This window comes from Panthera pardus, unplaced genomic scaffold, assembly GCF_024362965.1.
Source record: "Panthera pardus isolate Hobbes unplaced genomic scaffold, ASM2436296v1 HiC_scaffold_15, whole genome shotgun sequence".
Lineage (NCBI taxonomy): Eukaryota > Metazoa > Chordata > Mammalia > Carnivora > Felidae > Panthera > Panthera pardus.
Genome location: NW_026526710.1, coordinates 16,073,158 through 16,096,171, shown reverse-complemented (window position 1 = coordinate 16,096,171; position 23,014 = coordinate 16,073,158). Strand labels below are relative to the sequence as shown.

Genomic DNA, 23,014 nt, shown 5'->3' with positions numbered 1-23,014 from the left:
GAGGGAATGACTGTTACCTTCCTCACTGACTGGAGAAAGGGAAAGTTCAGAATTCTGAGTTCTAGTCCTCAGTCTGCCACTAGTTTACTGTGTCACTCCGGGCTGTTCCCTCCCCCTGGGCCTCAGATTCCCATCTATACAGGTAGAATAATTGTGCACCAGGATATCTTAGCATTGCTACATTCTGCATTTCTTCTGAACTCAGATCCAGGCCTGGCACACTATTTCACTTGTGAAAACTTTTAAGGGATTCAGGAAGTTAAAGCATACAAGTATGTGGAGTATTTTGGAAAACCAGTATTAGCAACAATTAAGAAGAGTTATAGTGATTTGTCCTGTTAATGGAATTTTCCATGGAAAAATACTTTTTAAACATATATTTTCTTAATAGATTGGCATTCACTAGCAACTTTTCTCTTTTCTTTTTTCCAGGCTCGCTCTGGTCTCTACTTTACAGGCCAAGTTACTTTGACCAACGAGATCATGTTGTTCACTCTCTTAAAACTCATTCATGGATACACAGTGTCAAGCAGGGCCTCCCACAGTGCTTTGCACAATAGCAAATGATTGATTATTGAATTGAATTTGATTTCCAAGCTACTGTGGCCCAAGAAGACACCTTAGAAATGCTTGTTAGAATTGTGTCTAAAGTAAAAGCTAAAAGGCTATGAGTAAACGTGAGGGAAAGCTTATCTGAGAGTAAGGTGCTTGGTATGGACATTGTGGTATTGGTTTTGGTACTCAGTTGGCCTTTTAGCTTCATTTCAGCTTGTAGATAGATGAAGTCATTGCACAAGTTACTCCAGTTAAGTGAGTTGCTATTGTGCATGCGGACCATATTGGTTAGGGATGCATTAAGCTGCAAGTTGTAGGATACAGTAGCTTAAACCATAACCACATTGATTGCTTGCTTGTCTGCAAATCTGGATGCAGGTGGGCATAGAGTTAGTCCACCTGCTTAATGATGTTATAAAGACACAGGTCCTTTTTAAAAAAAAAAAATTAATACTTATTTTTGAGAGAGAGAGAGAGAGAGAGAGAGATTGAGAGCTCATGCATGAGCAGGGGAGGGGCAGAGAGAGAGGGAGACACAGAATCCAAAGCAGGCATCAGGCTCCGAGCTCTGAGCTGTCAGCACAGAGCCTGATGTGGGACTCGAACTCACAAACCACAAGATCATGACCTGAGCCAAAGTTGGACGCTTAACCAACTGAGCCATCCAGGCGCCCCAACACAGGTCCTTTCTACTTTTTCACTCCTCTAACCTTATTTTCAGGGCCTCATGGTCCCAAGATGGCTGTCATTTCTATAAGTATCATCCTTGTTTAAGGAGGGTAATACCCCTGAGCTCTCCTCTCCCTTTTGATCCTTTTATGAGGAAAGCTTCCTAGAAGCACCCTAGCATACTTTCCCTATGTCTTACTAGTCAGAACTAGGTTACATGAACGTTCATATTAGTTACCCATTGCTGGGGAACAAATAACCCCAAACCTAGATTCTTAACACTGCCGTAAATATTTTCCTATCTCTCAGTTTCTGTGGGTCAGTTGGGGATGGTGTAGTTTGGTGGTTCTGAATCAGGATCTCTTAGGGGTGATTTGTGCCTGTGTCTTCATTTATAAAGATGACTACATGATGACATGGAGAATTCGATGCCACTGAAAGAAAAGTTTAACATTACTCACAGTTCTCCTAGAAACAAGAGGCACAGCATGTGTGTGGGGCCATAGGGGGAAGCACCAGTGTTGGTCAGGAGGCAGAAAGGAGCAAGAGAAAGCCAAGGCCATAACCTTCATTAGGGTTTCTGTGGGATAGGCAAGGAAAGGCAGGGTAATGTTTGGGTAGTTTGGGTAATTCCAGTGGGCTCCAGGGCACAGGGGCTGTCCCTAGTTGTCTAGTACCTGGCTTTGGGATGATCTAAGTCAAGGGAAATATTAGCTTGGTATATGAGTTAGATAAAGAAGTGTCAAGGGGGTATGGACTCAGGATTGGTTGGTTTGTACATAAAAGGTGGGCTCACCAACAGGTTGTTTACTGTCTCTAGGAATTAGCTAGCTCTGTGTGGGGCAGTCTTTTACCAGCCAGCAAGGCCCCCCAAAGATGTTTAAACATCATAAAATATAGAAAAGTTAAAATATGATTAATATAGGGGTGCCTGGCTGGCTCCATTGGTAGAGCATGTGACTCTTGATCTCAGGGTTGTAAGTTCAACCCCCAAACTGAGTGTAGATATTACTTAAAAAATCTTAGGGCACCTGGTGGCTCAGTCAGTTAAGCATCTGACTTCAGTTCAGGTCATGATTTTGTCGTTTGTGGGTTCAAGCCCCACATCAGGCTCTCTGCTGTCAGCACAGAGCCTGCTTTGGATTCTCTCTCTCCCTCTCTCTCTCTCTCTCCACCCTTCCCCTGCTTATGCGCATTCTCCCTCAAAAATAAATAAATGTTTAAAAAATAAATAAATCAAATCTTAAAAAATATATGATTAATACAAAGATATCTCTGGCTGATGCTGCAAGTCAAAATGTTGGCCCACATTCAAAGGTTTGACTGGGGCTGGAGCCACTTTCCAGGTCTCTCACTCACATGCCTGGCATGTTGGTGCTGGCTACTAGTGGCAGGACTTAGTTCCTCCCATGTGGGCCTCTCCACAGGGCTGTTGAGTGTCCTCACACTATGGTGGTTAATTTCCCCGAGAGCAAGTAATAATCTAAGAGAGCAAGGTAACAGCAACAATGGTTTTCATGACCTACCCTCAGAAGTCACTCTTTGAAATGAGTCACTAAGTCTAGCCTACATTCAAGGTTGTGGGGATGAATTTCCATCTTTTCAAAAGGAGGGTGTCAAAAAAATTTACAGACATATTTTAAGGCCACCAGACCATTCCTGACTGCAAGGGAGTCTGGAAAGGCAAAAGAGAACAGGATTGTTGTGACTAGCTTAGACTAATCATGATTGACTCATAGCCTGGGATACAATCCCACCCCAGACAAAAATCAGGGTTCAGTTAATGAGGAAAGAGAGGGAAGGCTGGTGGGGAAGCATTTTATCTGCCACAATGGTGATGATAAAGATGAAGGGGACTAAGGTTTCCAGGTATCCTGATATTGCATGAGACATATTCCTACTAAAACATTATTTGTTGCTTACATGAAAGTCAGTTTTTTTTTTTTTAAAGAGAGAGAGAGAGAGTCTCAAGCATGCTCTGCACTCAGTGGCGTGGAACCAGATGCAGGGCTCAATCCCACAACCCTGGGATCGTGACCTGAGCCAAAATCAAGAGTCAGACACTCAACCAACCAAACAACCCAGGTGCCCTTCTGAAAGTCAAATTTAACTGGTGTCTTCTATTTTCATTTGCTAAAAATCTAGCTCCCATGGTGGGAAATAAGTCTTCAATGGTCATGGAAGGAAGCCAGTGAGGAGGTGGCACTTCTTAGGAAGGAGGAGCTAAAGGAAGCCTGGGGGTTCCTGGAAGAGGAACAGATGTTTCAAAGCCTAGGGTAGGTTCCTTTTGGTGGGGGAGAGCAGGAGGGTGAGGTTGAGGCTTTCTGTGGTCCCAGTCTTTCTCTCCTCTTCTCCCAGGCCACCTCCGCATCCACCCAACACCAACACCAACACCCCCAACACCACCATTTCCTCCATTTTGATCTCAAAAGATATCCAGGAAGCTCTATCTAGAGGTATCTCTCTGCAACACCCTGAAAAACCAACTCATAAAGCCAAAGTAGGGGCTGCGGGCAGCGTGGCAAAGTGCATGAGTGGTGTGAGAACTTGGAGCCTGTGTGACCTCAAGCAAGGCCCTCCCCTCTCTGGGCTTCCCTTTCCTTGGCTGTATAATGATGGTTGGTCTAAATCGTCTCCAAGGGCCCTTTTACTTGGCCTACGTGTCTCCTTCCCAAAAAGGAACAAAAAGACATGGGTGGTTTCTCTCGTCCCGTCTCCAAGCCAAATTCAGACGAAAATGTCCAGGGTGACATAGATTTAATATAAACAGTGGTGCACTGATACTCACAAATACCCCAAAAGGAGTCCCAGATGAGCTATTTTTATCCTTAAAACACACACACACACATACACACACACACATACTCACTCCAACCCCCATCACCCCCACGCATAAATTCTTCCAGTTGGTTTTTACAAGACAAGAGTTCCAGTTAAGAGTGCTAATTAAACAGCTTTGACTGTGGGCAGAAGGGAGGCTGGCAAAATCTTCTCTCTGGGCATGATGTCATCATAATTGTGCATTTCTCATGACCCAAGAATGTGAGTGTGTTTGCACTGCACGTTGAAGCCAGTGATGCAAGTGTGGCCTGGTAAACAGGCCCCAGACAGGCAGGCCCTGCAAGGAGCCGCTGTGCAGAGGCCTGGCGGAGGCCCAGGTTGCTCTTAACTCCTTCCTGGCAGGACTGGCTGGTGGGCTGCTGAGTTTTGGCTAGGGAGCCTTCTCTACTCAGCCCTTGCTTCTCTCCCAGCCAGGGTCCCTGCTGGTGACAAGCTCTGAATGTGGAGTCACTGAGACCTGAATTCTACCCACCTGCACCATTTGCTTGCTCGAGGGCCTGGGGTATGTGACTCCTCTGCCCTGAGCCTCAGTTTTCTCATCTGAGAAAATGGGGAGATGAATCAGGGCTTCAGTCCCTTGTCTTCAACTCTACAGTCCACAAAGCCCAAATATCCAAGGGCTTTTCCATATATTTGAAGAAAACTCGTGTGGAGGCCAAACCTGGGGCCCCACTTAGACTCAATACTTAAACTTCTCACTACAGCAATATTCATATATTTGATTGGAGATGGGTGGGCCCAGTCCCCACCAGATTAAAAAAAATTTAATTTAATGTTTATTTATTTTCGAGAGAGAGAGAAACAGAGTGCGAGGAGGGGAGGGGCAGAGAGAGAGGGAGACACAGAATCCAAGGCAGGCTCCAGGCTCTAAGCTGTCAGCACAGAGCCCGATGCAGGGCTTGAACTCATGAACTGTGAGATCATGACCTGAGTCAAGTCAGACGCTTAACTGACTGAGCCACCCAGGCGCCCCCAGCTCACCTTTTAAAACCCCCAAAATTCTGAGTTCTGAAACCTGACCAGCCCCAAGAGTGTTGATCAGGGGTTGTAGGCCTGGGGCACCTGCCTTTTGTTCACTGGGAGACGTACTAAGACACTGCCTTCTGCTGAAAAGTCCTCCCTGAGCACAGGGCTTAGCTCTGTGTCAGCTGTGTCCCAAGCTGCCAGCTCAGTGCCTAGAACACAGCAGTCACCCAACCAACAGCTATTGAATCAATAGCTGAAGTTACTCATACCCCATAAATGCCGGGGTGTTGATCAAGGGGAAACTGAGGCCCGAGCCTCTGAGATAGCCTTCCCTGGATCCTTTCCCACAGAGGGAGTTCTGACTTTCCCCAAAAAAGGTAGCTGCTCACATTTCTGTGTTGGCCTGCTCACAAACAGCTTGGTGACCCCCCTCCGACATTCCAGAGCAGCCTCCTCCCCGGCTGGCTGGTTTGCGGGCATCAACGAGTTTTCTTTGGCAGAAGGTTCAACTGATTGGGAAAAAAAAAAGGCGGGGCGGGGGGGGGGGACAAGTTGAAAGCTGGAGGTGGGGAAGGGGTGGTCACAGGGTAGAGTGGGGGCTTCTGGGGAAGCTGAGATCTGCCAGCTGGCCTGAGACTGTGGACCAGATTCTGGGACCCTTCTGAGGACTGTGACTGTGTCAGTAAGCTCCTGTCTTAATCCTAGAACTGGAGAATTACCCAGACCTGTGCAGAGCTGCCAGGATGGAAAAGGCCTCCCCGGTGTGGTCTGACCTATTCCCAGCTGCTGTGGAGCCCCGAGTAACTCCCTTTTCCTCTCTGGGTCTTCGCATGATAAGGTTGGAGAATCCAGCAAAACAAAGCTGACATTATAGACACAGACTTGAGTCCAGGCCCAGGCTCTTCCTCTGATTGGACAGGGAGTTAGAGCCAGTCACTTTCCTTCTCTGAGCCTCAGTCACCTCATCTGTAAAATGGCACTGAGTTATAGGGATTGTGTCCTGATGAATGTGTTTGGCACATAGTAGTGATAAAGGAATGTTAGTAAATTACCCTTGGCCTGGATAGCCCTCCTGATCTGATGTTCTATGTTAGGCACTAAGCACAGTAATAACCTCATTGTCTGAGCACCCACTATGTTCCAGGCACTGTGCTAAGTGATTTACAAGCATTATTTTTTTCCATCTTCCCAATATCTCTCAAATGGGTACCAGCACTATCCCCATTTGTCAGAGGAGAAGAAGATAAGGTTCTGAAAAGTGAAGTGACTCTCCCAAGGCTGCACAGTTAGTGAGAAGCAGAGCTGGATCTTCTGGACTCTAAACACTTCATACCAGGCTTCAAGAAAGATCTAGCAGCTAATTCTGTGCTCAGCTCCTTGAAGCAAGAGATTCCAAGCCCAGCTGGGCCACACCCTGATGTAACATATGACCAGTGCAGGGGCCTCAGTTCCCCTATTGGAACCATGGGGAAGATCCTCCTTACTCTGCAGCGCTGAGGTAAGGATGCTGGTGACCTTGAGAAGGATTTGCAAGCTATGAGATAGGACAGGCACTCTCAAAGGCTCAGAAATGGGGACCAAGGGAAAGAATTAATCCTTTCTAGTCTCCCTAGCAAGTATCAGATCAGCCATGGAGAGGCTGGAGTAGGGAAAGTGAGTGAGGGATAGTTGCATTGGAAAGGCTCTGGGTTAAGGGAACTACTCAGAAGCTAAGAAGTGAAGAAGTGGTCCCAGCCCTCCCCTAGGACCTGACCTTCGCCACAGTCTGTCCATCCATTAAGAGTTGGGCAGAACTGCCTCTAGAGTCCAATGGATCAGAGTTCAAGTCTCAGTGCCACCCATCTCCACTGGGCATCCTTTGGACTTCCCCTCTCTTCATGTCAGTCTTCCCAACTGTGAAATGGAGGTGATAACAAGAGCCTCATCAGGACTGTAGTGAAGACAAGCCTTGCCCAAGGATATTGGTTGAATAATTATCTCCTGGCACTTGGTCTGCAAGGCTTCTAGTCTGGAAGGAGAGACTATATATAAAGTGTCTGGCACAGGTAGGTGCCCACTGGATGGATGGAAGGAAAGAAGGAAGGAAGGAAGGAAGGAAGGAAGGAAGGAAGGAAGGAAGGAAGGAAGGAGAAAAGGTAGGAAGGAGAGGGAAAAAGAGGGAAGGGGAGGGGAGGGAGGAAGGAAGGAAGGTATGGATGGATGTGATGAGTATCTTACTCTAAGTCACACAGTCTGGAAGTAACTATTCCTGACCTCACACTGGGCACCAACGAAAGCACAAGAGCTGGTTAGAGAGAGGCACTACCTGAGCAAAGTTTTGGAGTTAGGAATTATTACAGCATGGATAAGACACTGGTCTCACTTGCTCAACAAGATCCTATGAGGAAGGGGATCTGATTACAGGCTCTCCCAGAGTCCTTTGGGGCAAACCCACCAGTTTGTACCGGGAGTAAGGCCCCACGGCCCAGAGGAGCAGGCAGGAGCAAGCCCAGCCTGGGGGTCAGGCCTCAGAGGGCCTGGTATGGCCATATTTGGTTTTCAAGGAACTGGGAGGCTTCTTACCAGCTCTGCTGCCCACGCACGGGAGTAAGGCCACCCACAGTTGCTGAGTCAGGCAGACAGCTGGGGTCGGGAGCAGAGGCCCCACAAACAGGCGACTGTAGCACAGTTGTCCAGAGCCTGGCCTCTAGAGTCAAGAAGATGTGGATTCAAATCCTGCCTGACTCTGATAACTGTGTGACTAGGCCAGCCACATCACCTTTCAGAGATTCTGTTTCCTTTACCTGTAAAATAAAATGACAGCAGTAAGGACGAGCGCCATGACTGAGTTTACTATGTGCCAGTCTGTGCTGAGGGTTCTGCCTGCATTATCTTGCTTAATTCTCATCACGATAGAGAAGTATTTTTATTGTACCCATGAAACACAACACATGAGACCAGTGTTTCTCATTTGTGCCTCAATAATTCCTGATCCCAAGCCTTTGCTACAGTCTCCTCCACCTGGAGTGCCTCTCTCTCCCTCACCAGCTCTATGTGTTCGTTGGTGTCCAGTACGGGATTCTGACTGTGGGACGTGGCTATCCCCAGACGAGGAAGCTGAGGCACACAAAAGCGAGGTCACATGCAAGTAAGAGACATAGCTAGGAATAGCTAGGAAGTACGGAGCAACTTCCCCACCTTCCCATTTCTATGATATCATCACTTCCCTACTCAAATACCTCCACCTGCCCCTATAAAACAATTCTCCCCTTTCCCAGTTTCCAATTTGCTGCCAAAGCCTAAAAAAGCCTGCTCAGGCCCTCCTAACCGCCCCATGCAGAAGGTAGGCTAGACAGCACCGCCATTTTATGGATGGGAAAACCGAGGCTCAGAGAACTAAAGCAACTTGCCTGAGAATTAGCAACCAGCCAGAGGGGCAACCAGAATTAGGCTGCAATGCTGACTCCCATTCCAGTGCTCTCTCCATCACAGTAAGCTGACCCTCCACGTTTTGAGAAGAGAGCTTTCACCTCTCCTCCCAGTCAAGCCACCTCTAGACAGATGTAAGGATAAAAGAGAAAATGGGGGGTGCCTGGGTGGCTCAGATTCTTGATTCTGGCTCAGGTCATGAACCCAGGGTCATGGAATCTAGTCCATGTCAGGCTCCATGCTGAGCGTGGAGCCTGCTTAAGATTTTCTCTACCCCGCTCCCCGCCCCTCTCTCCCTCCGCCTCCTCCCCCATTCATGCTCTCTCTCTAAAATAAATAAAATAAAATATATTTTAAAAATTAAAAAAAAAAGAGAGAAAATGAATCTGAGGCCCACTTGAAAGGAAAGGTCAGGCAAGACTAGTAGGGCATTTTGCAGATAGATAAAGAAATCTGGCCTGATCTGAAAATCATAAAAGAATGAAGTGAATGAACAAGCTATAACAGTTCTGAATCAGATCATCCCCTCGTGACATGCAGGAGACCAGAACAGCTTTCTAAACTCATTAGCTCATCTCACTCGTTTCGGAGGTACCTCTTGCCCTACCATGTGTCGGTAGCCGTGCTGTGCTGAGAGCCAGGCGAGAACTCTGCCCCAGAGGAATCATTACCTGGGTGCTTCCCAGACGCGGGGATTTTACATCCCAGTAAAGTGTTCTCCCCAAATGCGGCCACATTTTGTTATTTGTCAAAGAACATTAAAGAAAAGGAAAAATAAAGCATTACTTTCTACTCCCACCAAAAAATTTAATAAGGACTAATCTCAGAATCTAGCAATTTAAAAAAATTACCTTTATAACTCACCACATTGTTCTAGTTTTCTCCCTAGCCGCAGGCTGATGCAAACTGTATCTAAGTGGGCATTTGGCAATTCCAAGATGAGTGGGAGAGAGAAAACATCCACAGAAATCATTCAGAGTAGCTATATTCTTTGGGAGTCTTTGGGTTGAGAGCTACATAAAACTATCCCGGCTACCTTAATACAGATTTTTGGGGAAGGGATTTTATTGGTAGATTGGATTCTAGGGATTATGTAGTAGACAGTAGGGTCAACCAACCAACCTACACCTGGCAAGGACAGAAAACTCCAAAAACAAATAGAATTAGGTCTCTCTCGGTTACACTCTCGCTCTCTGCTTCTCTCTGTTACCGGTCTTCCCTCTCTAGTGGCAGATTGGGTTCCCCCACGTAGCAGATAAAGTGATGGCTAACAGCTCCCATGTTTCATAACTCATGCCACCATAGACAGATCAATTAACTTCTCAGTTCCAGTAGGGGGGAGGGGAGGGGTCCCGGAAAGTGTCTGATTGGCCCAACTGAGTCAGGTGTCTACCCCTGGACCAATCAACTGTGGCTTAGGATTGGTCCGTAAAAACATGGCAGCTTCCATGAAAAGTCATGGTTGGAGTCAGAAGAGGGAAGAAGATCTAGGCCAGAGGGCTGGGCGGAAAATACCATAAATGTCCATTGTGGAGATGGTAAATGCCCTAATAAAGGTGCAGATAAAGTATCACAGGAGTTCAAGGGAAGACGACATGATTTCTAGCTGTGGAGATCAAGTAGACCTTCTTGGAAGAAGATCTGAGCTGAGAATATGTGGAATATACAGAGATTCTAAATGCCATTTCAAATTCAAAGAGAAAAATAATAAGTACTGGTAGAGGAGAAGGTGTCATCTGAAGAAGCTATATAGTAATGCTTTACTTTGTCAAGATTTTTATTATTTTTAAAAAATGAGATATAATTCATATATCAAATTTATAAAATATTTTATTATGAAATAATTTTAGACTTATAGAAAGTTGCAAAAGTAGTTCAGAGTTCTGCTAAAGTCTTCACCTTCTGTACCCCTCACCTAGTTCCCCCTAATATTAACATCTTACACGACCTTGATACAACAATCAGAACCAGGAAATTACCACTAATAGAATACTATCAACTAACCTACAGAGCTTGTTTGAATTTTGCCAGTTTTACTTTTGCTGTAATCCAGAATCCCACATTGCATTTAATTGTTATGTCTGCTTAGTCTCCTCTAATCTGTGACAGTTCCCCCAATCTCTCTTTTCTCTTGTAACCTTGACACTGAAGAGTGATGGTAAGTCATTTTACAAAATAGCCCTCAATTTGAATGCCTAATGTTTTCTCATAATTGGATCAAGATTATGCATTTTTGGCAAGAATGCCACAGAAGCAATGCTGTACCCTTCTTAGTGCATCATTCAGGGGCTACATTCTGTCAACGTGATTTATTACCAGTGATGTTAACATCGATCACTTGGTTAAGGAGGCATCTGGCAAGTTTCTCTGTTGAAAAGGGCCCGTTTGTAATTAGTAAGCATCTTGTGGGGGAGATAGTTAAGACTACACAAAAATATAAATTTCTCATCATTTAAAAAGTGCTATCAAATGTACACTTTCTACTTTTATTCCGCAAACATCAACAGTACACCCACTAAGCGCTGGTCCAAGATAATGGCTTGGTTATGTATGGCCCCATGACCTTGCTAGACCGTAGGATCCTTATCTGTAAAATGGGTATAATTCTGTCTTACCACCCAGGGCTGCCAAGGATAAAGGAGAACCATGCTTGTTGAAAGTGTTCTGTAATGCTAGCTGGGATTGTTCATTCTCCTTCTGGGGATCTCCACTTTGTTGTCACTTCCACCTATCATAGGTCTTCATTTCCATCCTGCCTGCATCCATGCCTGCAGGCTTCTGTCTGTTCTCACTGACCAGACTCCCTCAGCCTATTTGTCAAGCCTGATTTGTGATGTCATTTAATAAGTTTTGGAGACAAAAGGTGAGCCCTGTAGAGACTGACAATTTCCTCCAGAATCTCTGTCTATAATTTTGGGAGCTGCCTCAAGGTGTTGAGTGACACCTGGGACCCATGGGTGGCAGGTGGGAGGTCCTTTCTTCCATGATAGAAATAAGTGGAAGAAGTAAGAAGTAGGAATTGCCTTCCTCCAATAATGTGTTGGCCCTGAAAAGGAAACTCTCACACTCCACAGAGTATTGAACAAGCTTGGATGGATACTTGTCTCTTACAGAGAGCTCTAACATGGCCATACTTTATTTATTTATGCATTTATGTATGTACGTATTTATTTATTTATTTATTTATTTAGGAGAGAGAGCAGAAAGAGAAGGAGAAAGAGAATCTTAAGCAGGCTCCATGCCCAGTGCAGAGCCCGACATGGGGCTTGATCTCATGATGGTGAGATGACCTGTGCCAAAGTCAAGAGTCAGATGTTTAACAGACTGAACCACTCAGGCACCCCTAACATGGGCATACTTTAAATTAACAACTTCATAATGCCAAAGGATGAGCTCACCCCTGACTCAACCTCCTAATTTCTAATTTGAGAACAAGACTTTAGCAAACCAAGAAAGAGGCACAAGTTAAGTAGCAGGTCTCACTAACCTTAGCTGTCACAGTCACTCCTGGGGTTGAATTCAACCTTTTTAATTTTTTTTCCTAATGTGTATTTATCTTTGAGAGAGAGAAAGAGAGAGAGTGGGAGTAGGGGAGGGGCAGAGAGAGAGGTAGACACAGAATGCGAAGCAGGCTCCTGGCTCTGAGCTGTCAGCACAAAGGCCAACATGGGGCCTGAACTCACGAATGGCAAGATCATGACCTGTGCCAAAGTCAGATGCTTAACTGACTGAACCACCCAGGTGCCCCGAATTCAGAGACAGGAGCCATCCATGCTTGGCTGGTTCTTTGTACCAGATCATTATGAAGATCAATATGATAGAGGATGAAAGTGCTTTGGAACTTCTATAGGACCAAGTCAATATTGCTTCTCCCATTCTGTCCCAAGGGCAGCTTTTAGGAACTGCTTGCCCAGAGTAAAGAAGGAAGGTTGAAGCCCCCCAGCTCTGACATCAGCACAAGCCACCCTCTGCCTTCCTTCAGCCAAGCAGATGAGCACCTCAAAATAGAGCCCTCTAAGTAGAGACCCAGCAGCATACAGGGCATTCCCTCCTGGGTCCTGAGCAGTTTCCTCCTGGACAAGTCACAGGCCTGGGTTTCTCCCACCCATCTAATATCTGGGACGCAAGCTGCTGTAGGTTGGACTCTTGCCCCACTAGCACCTGGGCAGGAATTTGTGGCAGCATCTCAAGACTATTTGCCAATTTTATTGACCTCTCCCCAGTGGGCCCTGGGAAACACCATCCCCTGTAGACCACTAAGGCAACAGCTCTTCTCAAAGGCCTAGGAACCTTCAGGTTTAAGAGACTTCCTCCCTCCTATCACCCAGTTGATTCTTGTGGCCACAAACCCAAACTACAGAGTGCACATGAATCCCCCTGAAAATCTTTTTGAAATACAGATTCTGGTTCAGTAGGTTTGGGGTGAGGCCTAAGACTGTTTCCACCAAGTGCCCAGAAGATGCCAAAGCTGCTGGTCCACAGACCACACTCTGAATGCAAGAAGTGTTTACTTCTAACCAACAGGCTGATCACAAGGAGGTCTGGAAAGCAGAAAACAATTTGAACTGAAACAACGACTTTGTTGTTTCTACCTTGAAATTTTTATAATCTTGATACCACTTCTGATGGCCTTCCAGCAGAGTCTCATTTTGCTCAATGTGATCCAGGGAGGTTTCTAGTTTTTGCAAACAAAGAACCTTTCCAAATACCACAAAGCAGTTTGCCCCCCAAGGTAAGAAAGGTTTACTCTCCCTCAGTCCACTCCTTATCTTCCAGCCCCAACCACCACAGCCTGGTTAGAGCCATCTGCTTCTCAAAAGAATCAAGTCCTTTGTAGGGGGACATTTAAATCTCCAACAACATAAAAGCGGTTTTCAAACATTACCCTGGGGATTCCTTATTGCCCTCTCTTAATATTTTTCCAGAAAGAGGGGCATCTGGGTGCCTCAGTCGGGTAAGTGTCTGACTTCAGCTCAGGTCATGATCTCACAGTTCTTGAGTTTGAGCCCCACGTCAGGCTCTGTGCTGACAGCTCAGAGCCTGGAGCCTGCTTGAGATTCTGTGTCTCCCTCTTGCTCTCTGCCCCTCCCCCATTCCTACTCTGTCTCTCTCTCTCTCTCAAAAATAAAATAAAAACATTGAAAATATATTTTTTTCCAGAAAGAGACCTGAGGTTCCTTTCTGAGCTTCAGTCCCTCGTTCTCCTCCCAGCCCCTTAGCTGTCTTGTGCATTAATTAGCTGGTAACTAATTACTCCCTAATTGTCAACCAGCTGACCCATTACAGGTTCCCACCCACATCAATGACAGGACAGGGGGTCAGGGCGAACCCCCTCCCTGTTGGCAGAGACTTGGCTGGGTTTACTTCTCCTGACCCCGCCCCCAGAAGGGGGAGTTATCCACCTGATTGGTCAGATTTCAGAATCCTGACTGGTCTTTGGTGGAGTGTAAGGCATTCTTTTCAAGATCCCAATCTCCACAGGTCCACTGGGGACTTAGGGCAGAACCCCTTGGAGGATTCACTTCAGAAGGAAGCAGCTACCCTGGGGGAATGCAGACCCAGGCTGGAGACGAGGGAGAAATAAAAATGCAGATTATCCTGTGAAATTTCCCGATTTTCAAATGTCAACAACAAATTCAAAAAGTGTTTTTTTATTTTTTTCTAATGTTTATTTCTTTATTTTGAGAGAGAGAGAGAGAGAGAGAGAGTGTGTGTGTGTGTGTGTGTGTGTGTGTGTGCGCGCGCGCGCGTGCGCCAGCGGGGGAGGGGAAGAGAGAGATGGGGAGAGGGAGAGAGAATCCCAGACAGGCTCTGCACTCTTAGCTCGGAGGCTGATGCAGAGCTCGATCTCACAAACCAAAGACCATGACCTGAGCCAAAATCAAGAGTTAGATGCTTAACGAACTAAGCCACCCAGGTGCCCTTACATTTTTTTTTTTTTTTTTTTTTTTTTTTTGAGAGAGAGAGAGCACACACAAGCGGGGGACAGGGGCAGAGGGAGAGAGAGAGAGAATCTTGAGCAGGCTCCATGCTCAGTGAGGAGCCCAAGGTGGGGCTCGATCCCACAACCCTGGAATCATGACCTGAGCTGAAATCAAGAGTCAGATGCTCAAACGACTGAGCTACCTAGGTGCCCCCAAAAAGCTTTTTAAAAGCCCTGTAGGCCAGATACATGTCTATGGGCAGGACCTGACCCAATGGGCACCATGGGTACGGTGAGGTTTGGTGAATATCTAGAGGTGTAAGGGTGATGGAGAGGAGTGAGGAAGGATGCTACCTACATCTCGGATTCTGGAACACCCTTACTGGCAAAGATGTGCTCCAGGAGGAACTCACTGCCACAGGCATATTGAGCAGCTACCATGTGCAAGGTTCTGTGCGAGGTTGGGGGTTACAAAGCACACTGTGAGGTTTCACACTTCTCCAAGTCAGGATGGGCAAATGGCAGGAGACCTGGGTTCTAGTCCTGGCTTGCCCTCCTGTAATTACTTTGTGTCCTCAGGCTAGTTCATCATCTCTGGGATTCACACACAGCCTGTGTTAGCAACAGGTTAACTAAATCGTGTGAGGAAAGATTATGAAGGACCTTGAGTGTCTGTGTAGGGAGTTTGGGCTGGATCTGATTAGGGGGTAGAAGCCACTGCAGGTTCTTGAGCAGGGGAATGACATTCTGAGTAAAGTATTTCAGGAAAATCAATCAGGCCACCAGTGCGGAGAAGAGGGTCCCATATCATCCAGGTGTGGTGTCGTGAGACAGCAACTAAAGCTTATGCAAATCAGATCTTATCATCCCTAGCTCAAAAGCCTTCAGTGGCTCCCTACAGTCCTCACAGTGAAGTCCTTCTTACTGTGGTCCATAGGCAGGACCAACTTCACGGGTGTATGATCTGTGCAGTTCCCCAGGGTCCCGTGCTTGGGTTAATGCTCTACTGTTACCATCTTGAAATTCTTAATAGTTTGTTTGTTTGTTTGTTTTTTAACAAGGGGCTTCATGTTTTCATTTTGGACCAGACCCCACAAATTATATGGCTAGTACCACCCATAGGGACCCTTTGGTCTGGTTCCTGCTCCCCTCTCCCTTCTCATTCCCACCCCGCTCCCCCCACTCTCTTACCCTTCAAACTCCAGTCACAGACTGTCAGCTCCAAAATACCTGTCAAGTCTCAGCATATGCTCACGAACCTCTGACTGGCTGGCTGCAAAGGGAGGCTCAGAGATGGGTCAAATGGGGAAGGAGGGGAGGCCACCTCTTTCCCATCTTGGACCTTTCCTTCTGTGTGAGCAGACATTTTCAGAATGCCCAGACCACACACCCAGCAGGGTCTGCTCTGGCTCTGGCCTTTCCCCAGCTGGAGCCCATTAGCTCCAGACCCTCTTGCCCTGCCCCTTTCTCAGTGATGGGACAATCCTAGAAGTGGATTGGGAAGGGAATGAATTTTGACAGGGCCAAACTGTAGTCTAAAGGAAGCAATAATGAGGGCATTTTAGACTTCTGTCAGCAGAATAGACATGGGTGCTTGGGGGCTTTGTGCTTATAAAGGTTTGTTGAGTGACTAATATACAACCGAGGGAATTTTTTCTTCTCTTAACCAAGTAAATAAAACCATTCACACACACCACAAGAGGTAGGAGGAAGGGACAGAATTTGCACAAAACATAATAAATGTGCTGACCCTGGCAAGGTAAGATCAGAAATAACATCACATCTGTCCAGGTGGCTCACATTTATTAGGCAGTGCTCACATACCAGGATCTAAGCTAAGCTCTCGACGCACATAAGCTCCTGAATGTTCACCCCACCCTATGAGGTTGGAACTATTCCTCTCCTCATTTTGTGGATGAGAAAGCTGAAGCCCAGAGAAACTAAGTAACTTGCCTAATGTCACACAGTGAAGAAGTGAGAGTTGAGACTTATACCCAGACCTGTCCAACTCTAGATCTGTCCTGAATGCTTCACTACCACAAAATAGCTACTAACTGGCTCGCTGTATGATTTCAGGCAAATTCCTCAACCTCTCTGAGCCTCAGATTCTTCACATATAAGTTGTCCCTTATTTAAACCACCCTGTGCTAGTGCTGGTAATAATTTTTTTTTTAATTTTTTTTGATGTTTATTTATTTTTGAGAGAGACAGAGACAGAATGTGAGTGGGTTGGGGTAGAGAGAGAGGGAGACACAGAATCCGAAGCAGGCTCCAGTCTCTGAGCTGTCAGCACAGAGCCTGACACAGGGCTCAAACTCATGAACTGTGAGATCATGACCTGAGCTGAAGTGGGACACTCAACCGACTGAGCCATCCAGGCACCCCTGGAATTAATTCTTTTTAGATATTAGGTCTCTGCTTGACCCTTCATGACAGCCTGGTGAGAGAGAGAATGTGGCAGAAACAATGCTTTATGTTCTCCACCATGTTCCCTCTTCCTGGGCACAAAGGAAGGGCGCATCCTCATCTTCCCTTGCAGTTAGTAGAGTCATGTGGCTACATTCTGGCCAATGAAATGACATGTCACCCCTGGGCAAAGCAATTAAGAGTAGGTGAGCCTCATTTGATTTTTAGTCTCCCTTTCCACATGCAGAAGATTCAAAAATGGATTCCAGGGAGGGCCTGAAGGAGTCATTGCTTGGAAGAGAGGTGCCTACCAAGAGAAATGGGTTAGGAGAGGGCTGCTCTTTATCAGACTTTATGTGAGTAAAAAATAAACTCTGCTTGGGTTAAGCCACTGAGATTTTCAGTTTGTTACATTAATTACACTGAATGAAACTGTATACCAGGGGGGGCCTGGCTGGCTCAGTTGGAAGAGCATGTGACTCTTGATCTCAGGGCCATGAGTTCAAGCCCCACATTGGGTGTAAACATTACTTAAATAAATAAATAAACTGGGGCGCCTGGGTGGCTCAGTCGGTTAAGCGTCCGACTTCAGCTCAGGTCACGATCTCACGGTCTGTGAGTTCGAGCCCCGCGTCGGGCTCTGGGCTGATGGCTCAGAGCCTGGAGCCTGCTTCCAATTCTGTGTCTCCCTCTCTCTCTGCCCCTCCCCCGTTCATGCTCTGTCTCTCTCTGTCTCAAAAATAAATAAAACGTTAAAAAAAATTTTTAAAAATAAATAAATAAATAAATAAACTAAAATAAAGGAGGGGGACATCTGGGTGGCTCAGTCAGTTGAACATCTGACTTCATTTCAGGTCATGATCTCACGGTTAGTGAGTTCGAGCCTTATATCCGGCTCTGCTCTCAGCACAGAGCCCACTTCAGATCCTCTGTCTTCCTCTCTCTCTACTCCTCCCCCACCTCTCAAAGACAAATAAACATTAAAAAAAAAAAAAAACAAAAAAACTGGGGGCCCCTGGATGGCTCAGTTGGTTGAGCATCCAACTTCAGCTCAGGTCATGATCTCACAGTTCATGGGTTCAAGCCCTGTGTCAGGCTCTGCTCTGGCAGTGTGGAGTCTGCTTAGGATTCCCTCTCTCTGCCCCTCCCCCATTTGTACTCTCTCTCTCAAAATAAGTAAATAAACTTAATAAAAACTGTATGCCAGTTATTAATTGCCACAGCAATGCTGCATAACAAATCACCCCAAACTGAGTGCAATAAAACAGTAACCATTTATTTAACTCATGATTTCATGGATTGACAATTTGGGCTGGGCTCAGCCAAAGGTTCTTCTGGTCTCAGCTGGGCTTACTCATTCATCTGTGGTCAGCTGTTGGATCAGCTGGTGACTGACTAGCACAGCCTCAGCTAGGACAACTCATTCCTGTTCCAGTGGTCTCTCATCCTCATGCAGCACAGCCCAGATTTGTTCATGTGACAGCTGAGAAGGTTCCAACAGAACAAGCAGAAGCTACAGGATCCCTTAAGGTCCAGGCTCAGAACTGGCAGTGTCAACTTCCCTGAATTCTATGGGCCAAAATTAGTCATATGGCTGAGCCCTGATGCAGGGGGTAAGGAAATAGATTCTCCTGATGGGATGGGTTTCAAGGTCACATTGCAAATGGGCTTGCTTACAGGGAGGCAAAGCATTGAAGTTATTTTTTTTTTAATGTTTATTTTTGAGAGGGGGGAGGGGCAGAGAGAGAGGGAGACAGAGGATCTGAAGCAGGCTCTGCACTGACAGCACAGAACCCAATGCAGGACTCAAACTCAAGAACTATGAGATCATGACCTGAGCAGAAGTCAGACACTTAACGGACTGAGCCACCCAGGCACTCCGCATTGAAGTAATTTTTGCAAACAATCTACTACAGGAAGTATTAGTGCCCCCATTTGAAAGACAAGGAAACTGAGGCTCAGGAAGATGAAGTAGATAGTGAATGGAAGAATTGGGATTTAAGCAAAGCCTGAAGCACTCTTCAAGCCCCAAGTTTCGCTAGTGACTCTGAGAAATGGACCTCTTCATCCAGAAGGAACCTTTCCACCTCTGCAAGCTGAACCTAGAATCTAGCACCCTAGCCTCCTGGGGGAAGAGGTCCCAAAATCTGGAACTTGCTCTAGCCTTTGGAAGAACAGGGCATCCTTACAGAAATTTGAGACTACAGAACATCTTGAGCTCCAAGCCTGAAGCGTCTGTGACTGCAGTAAACTGGGGCTAGCAGATGATTCTTCCCCTCCTGGCCTTCATACATCAGATGTCCCTAAAGACCTACTTTGCTGTGTGACCCAGGCATAGCCCACACCCCACTCTGTGCCTCAGTATCAGGAAGCAAGTGTAAAGAGAGAAGAGTTCAGCCTCTGGAATCACAGCACTGGCCTCCAATCCTGACTCTTGCTGTTTGTCCTGGGCAAGTCCCTTCTCCTCTCTGAGCCTCACATTTCTCTCTCTTCTATAAAACAGGTACAAGAAGAGTCCCTACCATGGAGGCTGCTGTAAGAATTGAATGAGTGTGGGGCACCTGGATGGCTCAGTCAGTTAAGTGTCCGACTTTAACTCAGGTCATGACCTCACAGTTCGTGAGTTCAAGCCCCGCGTTGGGCTCTGTGCTGACAGCTCAGAGCCTGGAACCTGCTTCCGATTCTGTGTCTCCCTCTCTCTCTGCCCCCTGCCCTGCTCACACTCTGTCTCTCAAAAAGTGAATAAACATTAAAATAAAATTAAAAAGAAAAAAGAATTGAATGAGTGAATACATAATGTAAATGCACGATGTAAACAACCCACTATCCTCAAGATGGGCGCCTACTATCTGGCAGGTGGTATTAGTATCATCTCAACCAAACCCCCATTTTACAGAGAAGAAAACAGAAGTTAAGGCAGGTGATGCAATTTTCCAAAGCCACACAGTTAAGGAGCAGTGATGTCCCAGCATACTCAGGTTTATCTGATTCCAGAAGCCAAGGTCCTAACTTCCCTAGAGTTTGAGAGTCCTGGGTTAGAGTTTGAGAGTCCTGGGTTTGAGTCTCAACTCTGCCCCTTCAGCCACATGACTTTGGGCAAGTCCCTTTTCTCTTTGGGTCTTTTTTCCTCATAAAAATAAATGTTTTTCCCATAATACCTCAAATGGGAAAATACACAGAAAATGCTTAGTGCAGCATCCAGGACAGACATGTATATGCTCAGCAATTAGAGGCTGCCATAATCATTAGAGGAGAGTTGCTTAAGTCTCTGTGCCTCAGTTTCTCTATCCATCAAATAGCGTTAATAATAGTCTTATCTTATTGGAGTGGCCATGAGGAATAAGTGAGTTACTGTGAGCTAGGCTTTAGCACAAAGCTTGGCACATGCATATACTTCATAAGCACTCGCTTTTATTTTTAAAGTCCTGAAACCTGTTTCAGGCCAGCACAAGACAGTAGGGGACCCTAGCAATCCACTGGCTGCAGCTCCAGGCATTGCCTTTGCTGCCACTCAGCTATTATTAAGCCCAGAGTCCTCCTCTCAAATCCAGATGGGGAGCTAGAAGGGTGGGCAGGGCCGGGCCTGGCTGGCGGATGGCTGGGAAAGCTGCTTGGAGGCCGGTTTGGGTTTGGGCCCCACCCCGCCTGCCCTCCCTCGCCTGCAGCCGGTCCAGCTGCCACGTCTACACTTGGCTCTGAGGTCTGCACCAAACACTCCCTCGCACTGTGGCCGCCTCCTCTGGGAAGGTTCAGAACATTTCCACAGCCTCAGCACTTTACCCACTCCAGAGAGACCAGGTCTGTGTGGAAACTATGAACTGGACACTGCTCACCTCTGGAGCCTGCAAAGGGGCCATCTATGCTCTGGCATAGAGGTCTTCATGCTTTCAATGAGACCTATTGGGTCCATCAAGGAGAAAGGGACACACAGCTGGGTTCAAATCCCAGCCCTGCCACCAACATGCTGTGTCAACTTGGACAAGTGACCTTCCCTCTCTGAGCTTCAGTTTCTTTATCAAATGGATATAATCTTAGCACCTACTGCACAGGGTGGTGATGATGATTAAATGAGTGAATGGCACATAATAGGCACTCAATATGTGCCAGCTATTGTTATTTCATGCTTGGGCGTGCCAGGCCAAGGGGGAAATAAGAGATTTGGGATGCTGGGGATCTGGGGTGCAGAGTGGCTCCACATCCAAATTGCTATGTGACCTGAAGCCTGTTCCTTGTCCTCTCTGGGACTCAGATTATCTATTTGGATCATAACGCAGGCATCTAGGATTCTGTGATGCCAAGATTCAGCAGCTATGCTGAATAGTTAAGAAATAGGACAAGGGCCCATGTGGGCAGGTACAGATCCCAAATGGCAAAAAGCAGGGTACTATGGTTAAGAATAAAGATTCTGGGTTCAAATCCTGCATGAGGTGCTAGCAAGGCTCGGCCTCACTGAGCCTGTCTCCTCTTCTGTATAATGATGGTCCTACCTCACAGGGCTCAAGCTGTGAGGGTCTTGGCAATAACAAAATAGCCTCTCATGTATTATAAGGGTGATCTAGAGCCATGCTCCAATCCATGGAGCCCCTGTCATGAACCTAGATGGATGTCAGGCATCAGGGAACTCCCAGAAATCACAAGAGGTCCAGGCCAGCCCATCCAGAATCCTCTCCTTTTTCCATGAGGCTGAGTTCCTGGGGTTCATCACTGCACAGTGGGCATCTCAGGCCTCCTTCCCCTTCCCAGAGCCCACTTGCCTCCAAGTTTCCAAGGAAGAGTCATTCCTTTCCCATCCCTCAGCACTTAAGGCCAGGCCCCCTTCTACTCCAAGCCCGGAAGTTTATCTGGCACTGTCGCTCAGAGAACACAGCAGCTGGATGACATCATAGAGGAGACAGCCTTGTCAAACTGGTTTGCCAAACAGGTCCCCAGTCCTACTCCTGGGGCTGCTGGCCATGATCATGGGGGCCTCCAGTTCTGCCCATGAGGAGGAAGGTCACAGCCCTTGGATCCTGCCAACCTCAGTAAGGACCAGTTGTCCTCAAGGACCTCATGCTCCAGCTTCACCTGCTTGACTTTTCACCAACAAAATCCTCAGTCTTACCTCCCTTCCTTTGTTCATGCTGTTCCCTTCACCAGATTGCCCTTCCCCATCCCCGCAGCATGCCAAACAGCAAGTGAGGGCTTCATTTTGTACAGCTTTTAGGGTCCAGATACTGTGTCTCCCCCACTCTGACTAGGCTGTGAGACCCCACCAGCAGGCCCAACCCCGACCCATGCCTAACCCTACATCCTTCCCTGTAACCAGCAGCCTCCCAGATGCCCTCATAGACCCAAGGTTCTGGCCTTGGCTGGCCTCACAGGTACTTGTGAACGTATCCCAAGGTGGGGTCTCCCTGAAAGTCCTGGTATTTTATGTTGTCTAGTCTGGGGGGAGAGAACTTAGGGAGCTCAGGCCATAATTCCTACATTGTGCAGATAAGAAAATCAAGGCTCTGAGAGGACCAAATCTTTGCCTGGGGCAGAGTCAGGGCTAAGACCCATCACCTTTCTTGCCTCCTGATCCCAGGCCTTGGCTGTTTTTGCAGGACCCTAGATGGGGGGGGGGGGGGGGGGCGGAGAGGAAGCCAGGGTAATTCAGGGATCTGGCACTGCTGGCTTGGTAAAATATTTATTCTCAGACTCAAGCACAAGAGCAAAATATTACCCTTGGCCCTTGAGCTGCTCCAGCCACTCTCTGCTCTGCCAGTCCAGGATTAGATCTGGAGGGATCTGGACACTTTCTATTATAGCCCCTTGCTCGGGAGGACCAGAAGCAGGCCAGTCCAATCCCATCCTTTTTCAGATGGATAGAATGAGGCCCAGGCTTCCCCAGTGCCTACAAGATATGTTCACTCTGCTCACCCGGCATTCAGGGCCCTTCACAGATGGGATGACCCTTATCTCCATTTCTTGCTCCATCCACAACCCATCTCTCCTCCTTTTCCTACTTACAAACCTCCTGTCCTTTACTCACACTATTCCCCTACCACAATGCCTTTCCCCCTCTTCTCTGGGTGATGAATTTCTATGCATCCTTCCTCAAGGATCGGTTTGCACATCACTTCCTCCAAGAAGTCTTCCAGGATTTCCCCCATCCTAGAGGCAGCAAGATGGAGGAAAGGGCCTTAGGCATGAGGCAGAATTCCACTCATTTGAGTGCTATTACCAGCCCAAGGTGCCTTCACCTCCCTAAGCTTCCTTCTCTGT

The 23,014-nt window shown here is 46.9% G+C and overlaps 1 long non-coding RNA gene across 3 annotated transcripts in view; it reads right to left on the bottom strand.

Annotated features, from left to right (window-relative positions):
• Window positions 1-23,014, bottom strand: part of LOC109253607 (uncharacterized) — a 34,161-nt gene that overhangs the window by 5,678 nt on the left and 5,469 nt on the right. For 2 of the 3 annotated variants that reach the window (XR_008422168.1, XR_008422167.1), the window contains exon 3: window positions 7,594-7,814. This is a non-coding gene — a long non-coding RNA (uncharacterized LOC109253607). Of the gene's footprint in view, window positions 1-6,784; window positions 6,925-7,593; window positions 7,815-23,014 lie in introns of all 3 variants that reach the window. The other variant, XR_008422169.1, reaches the window with a different exon arrangement.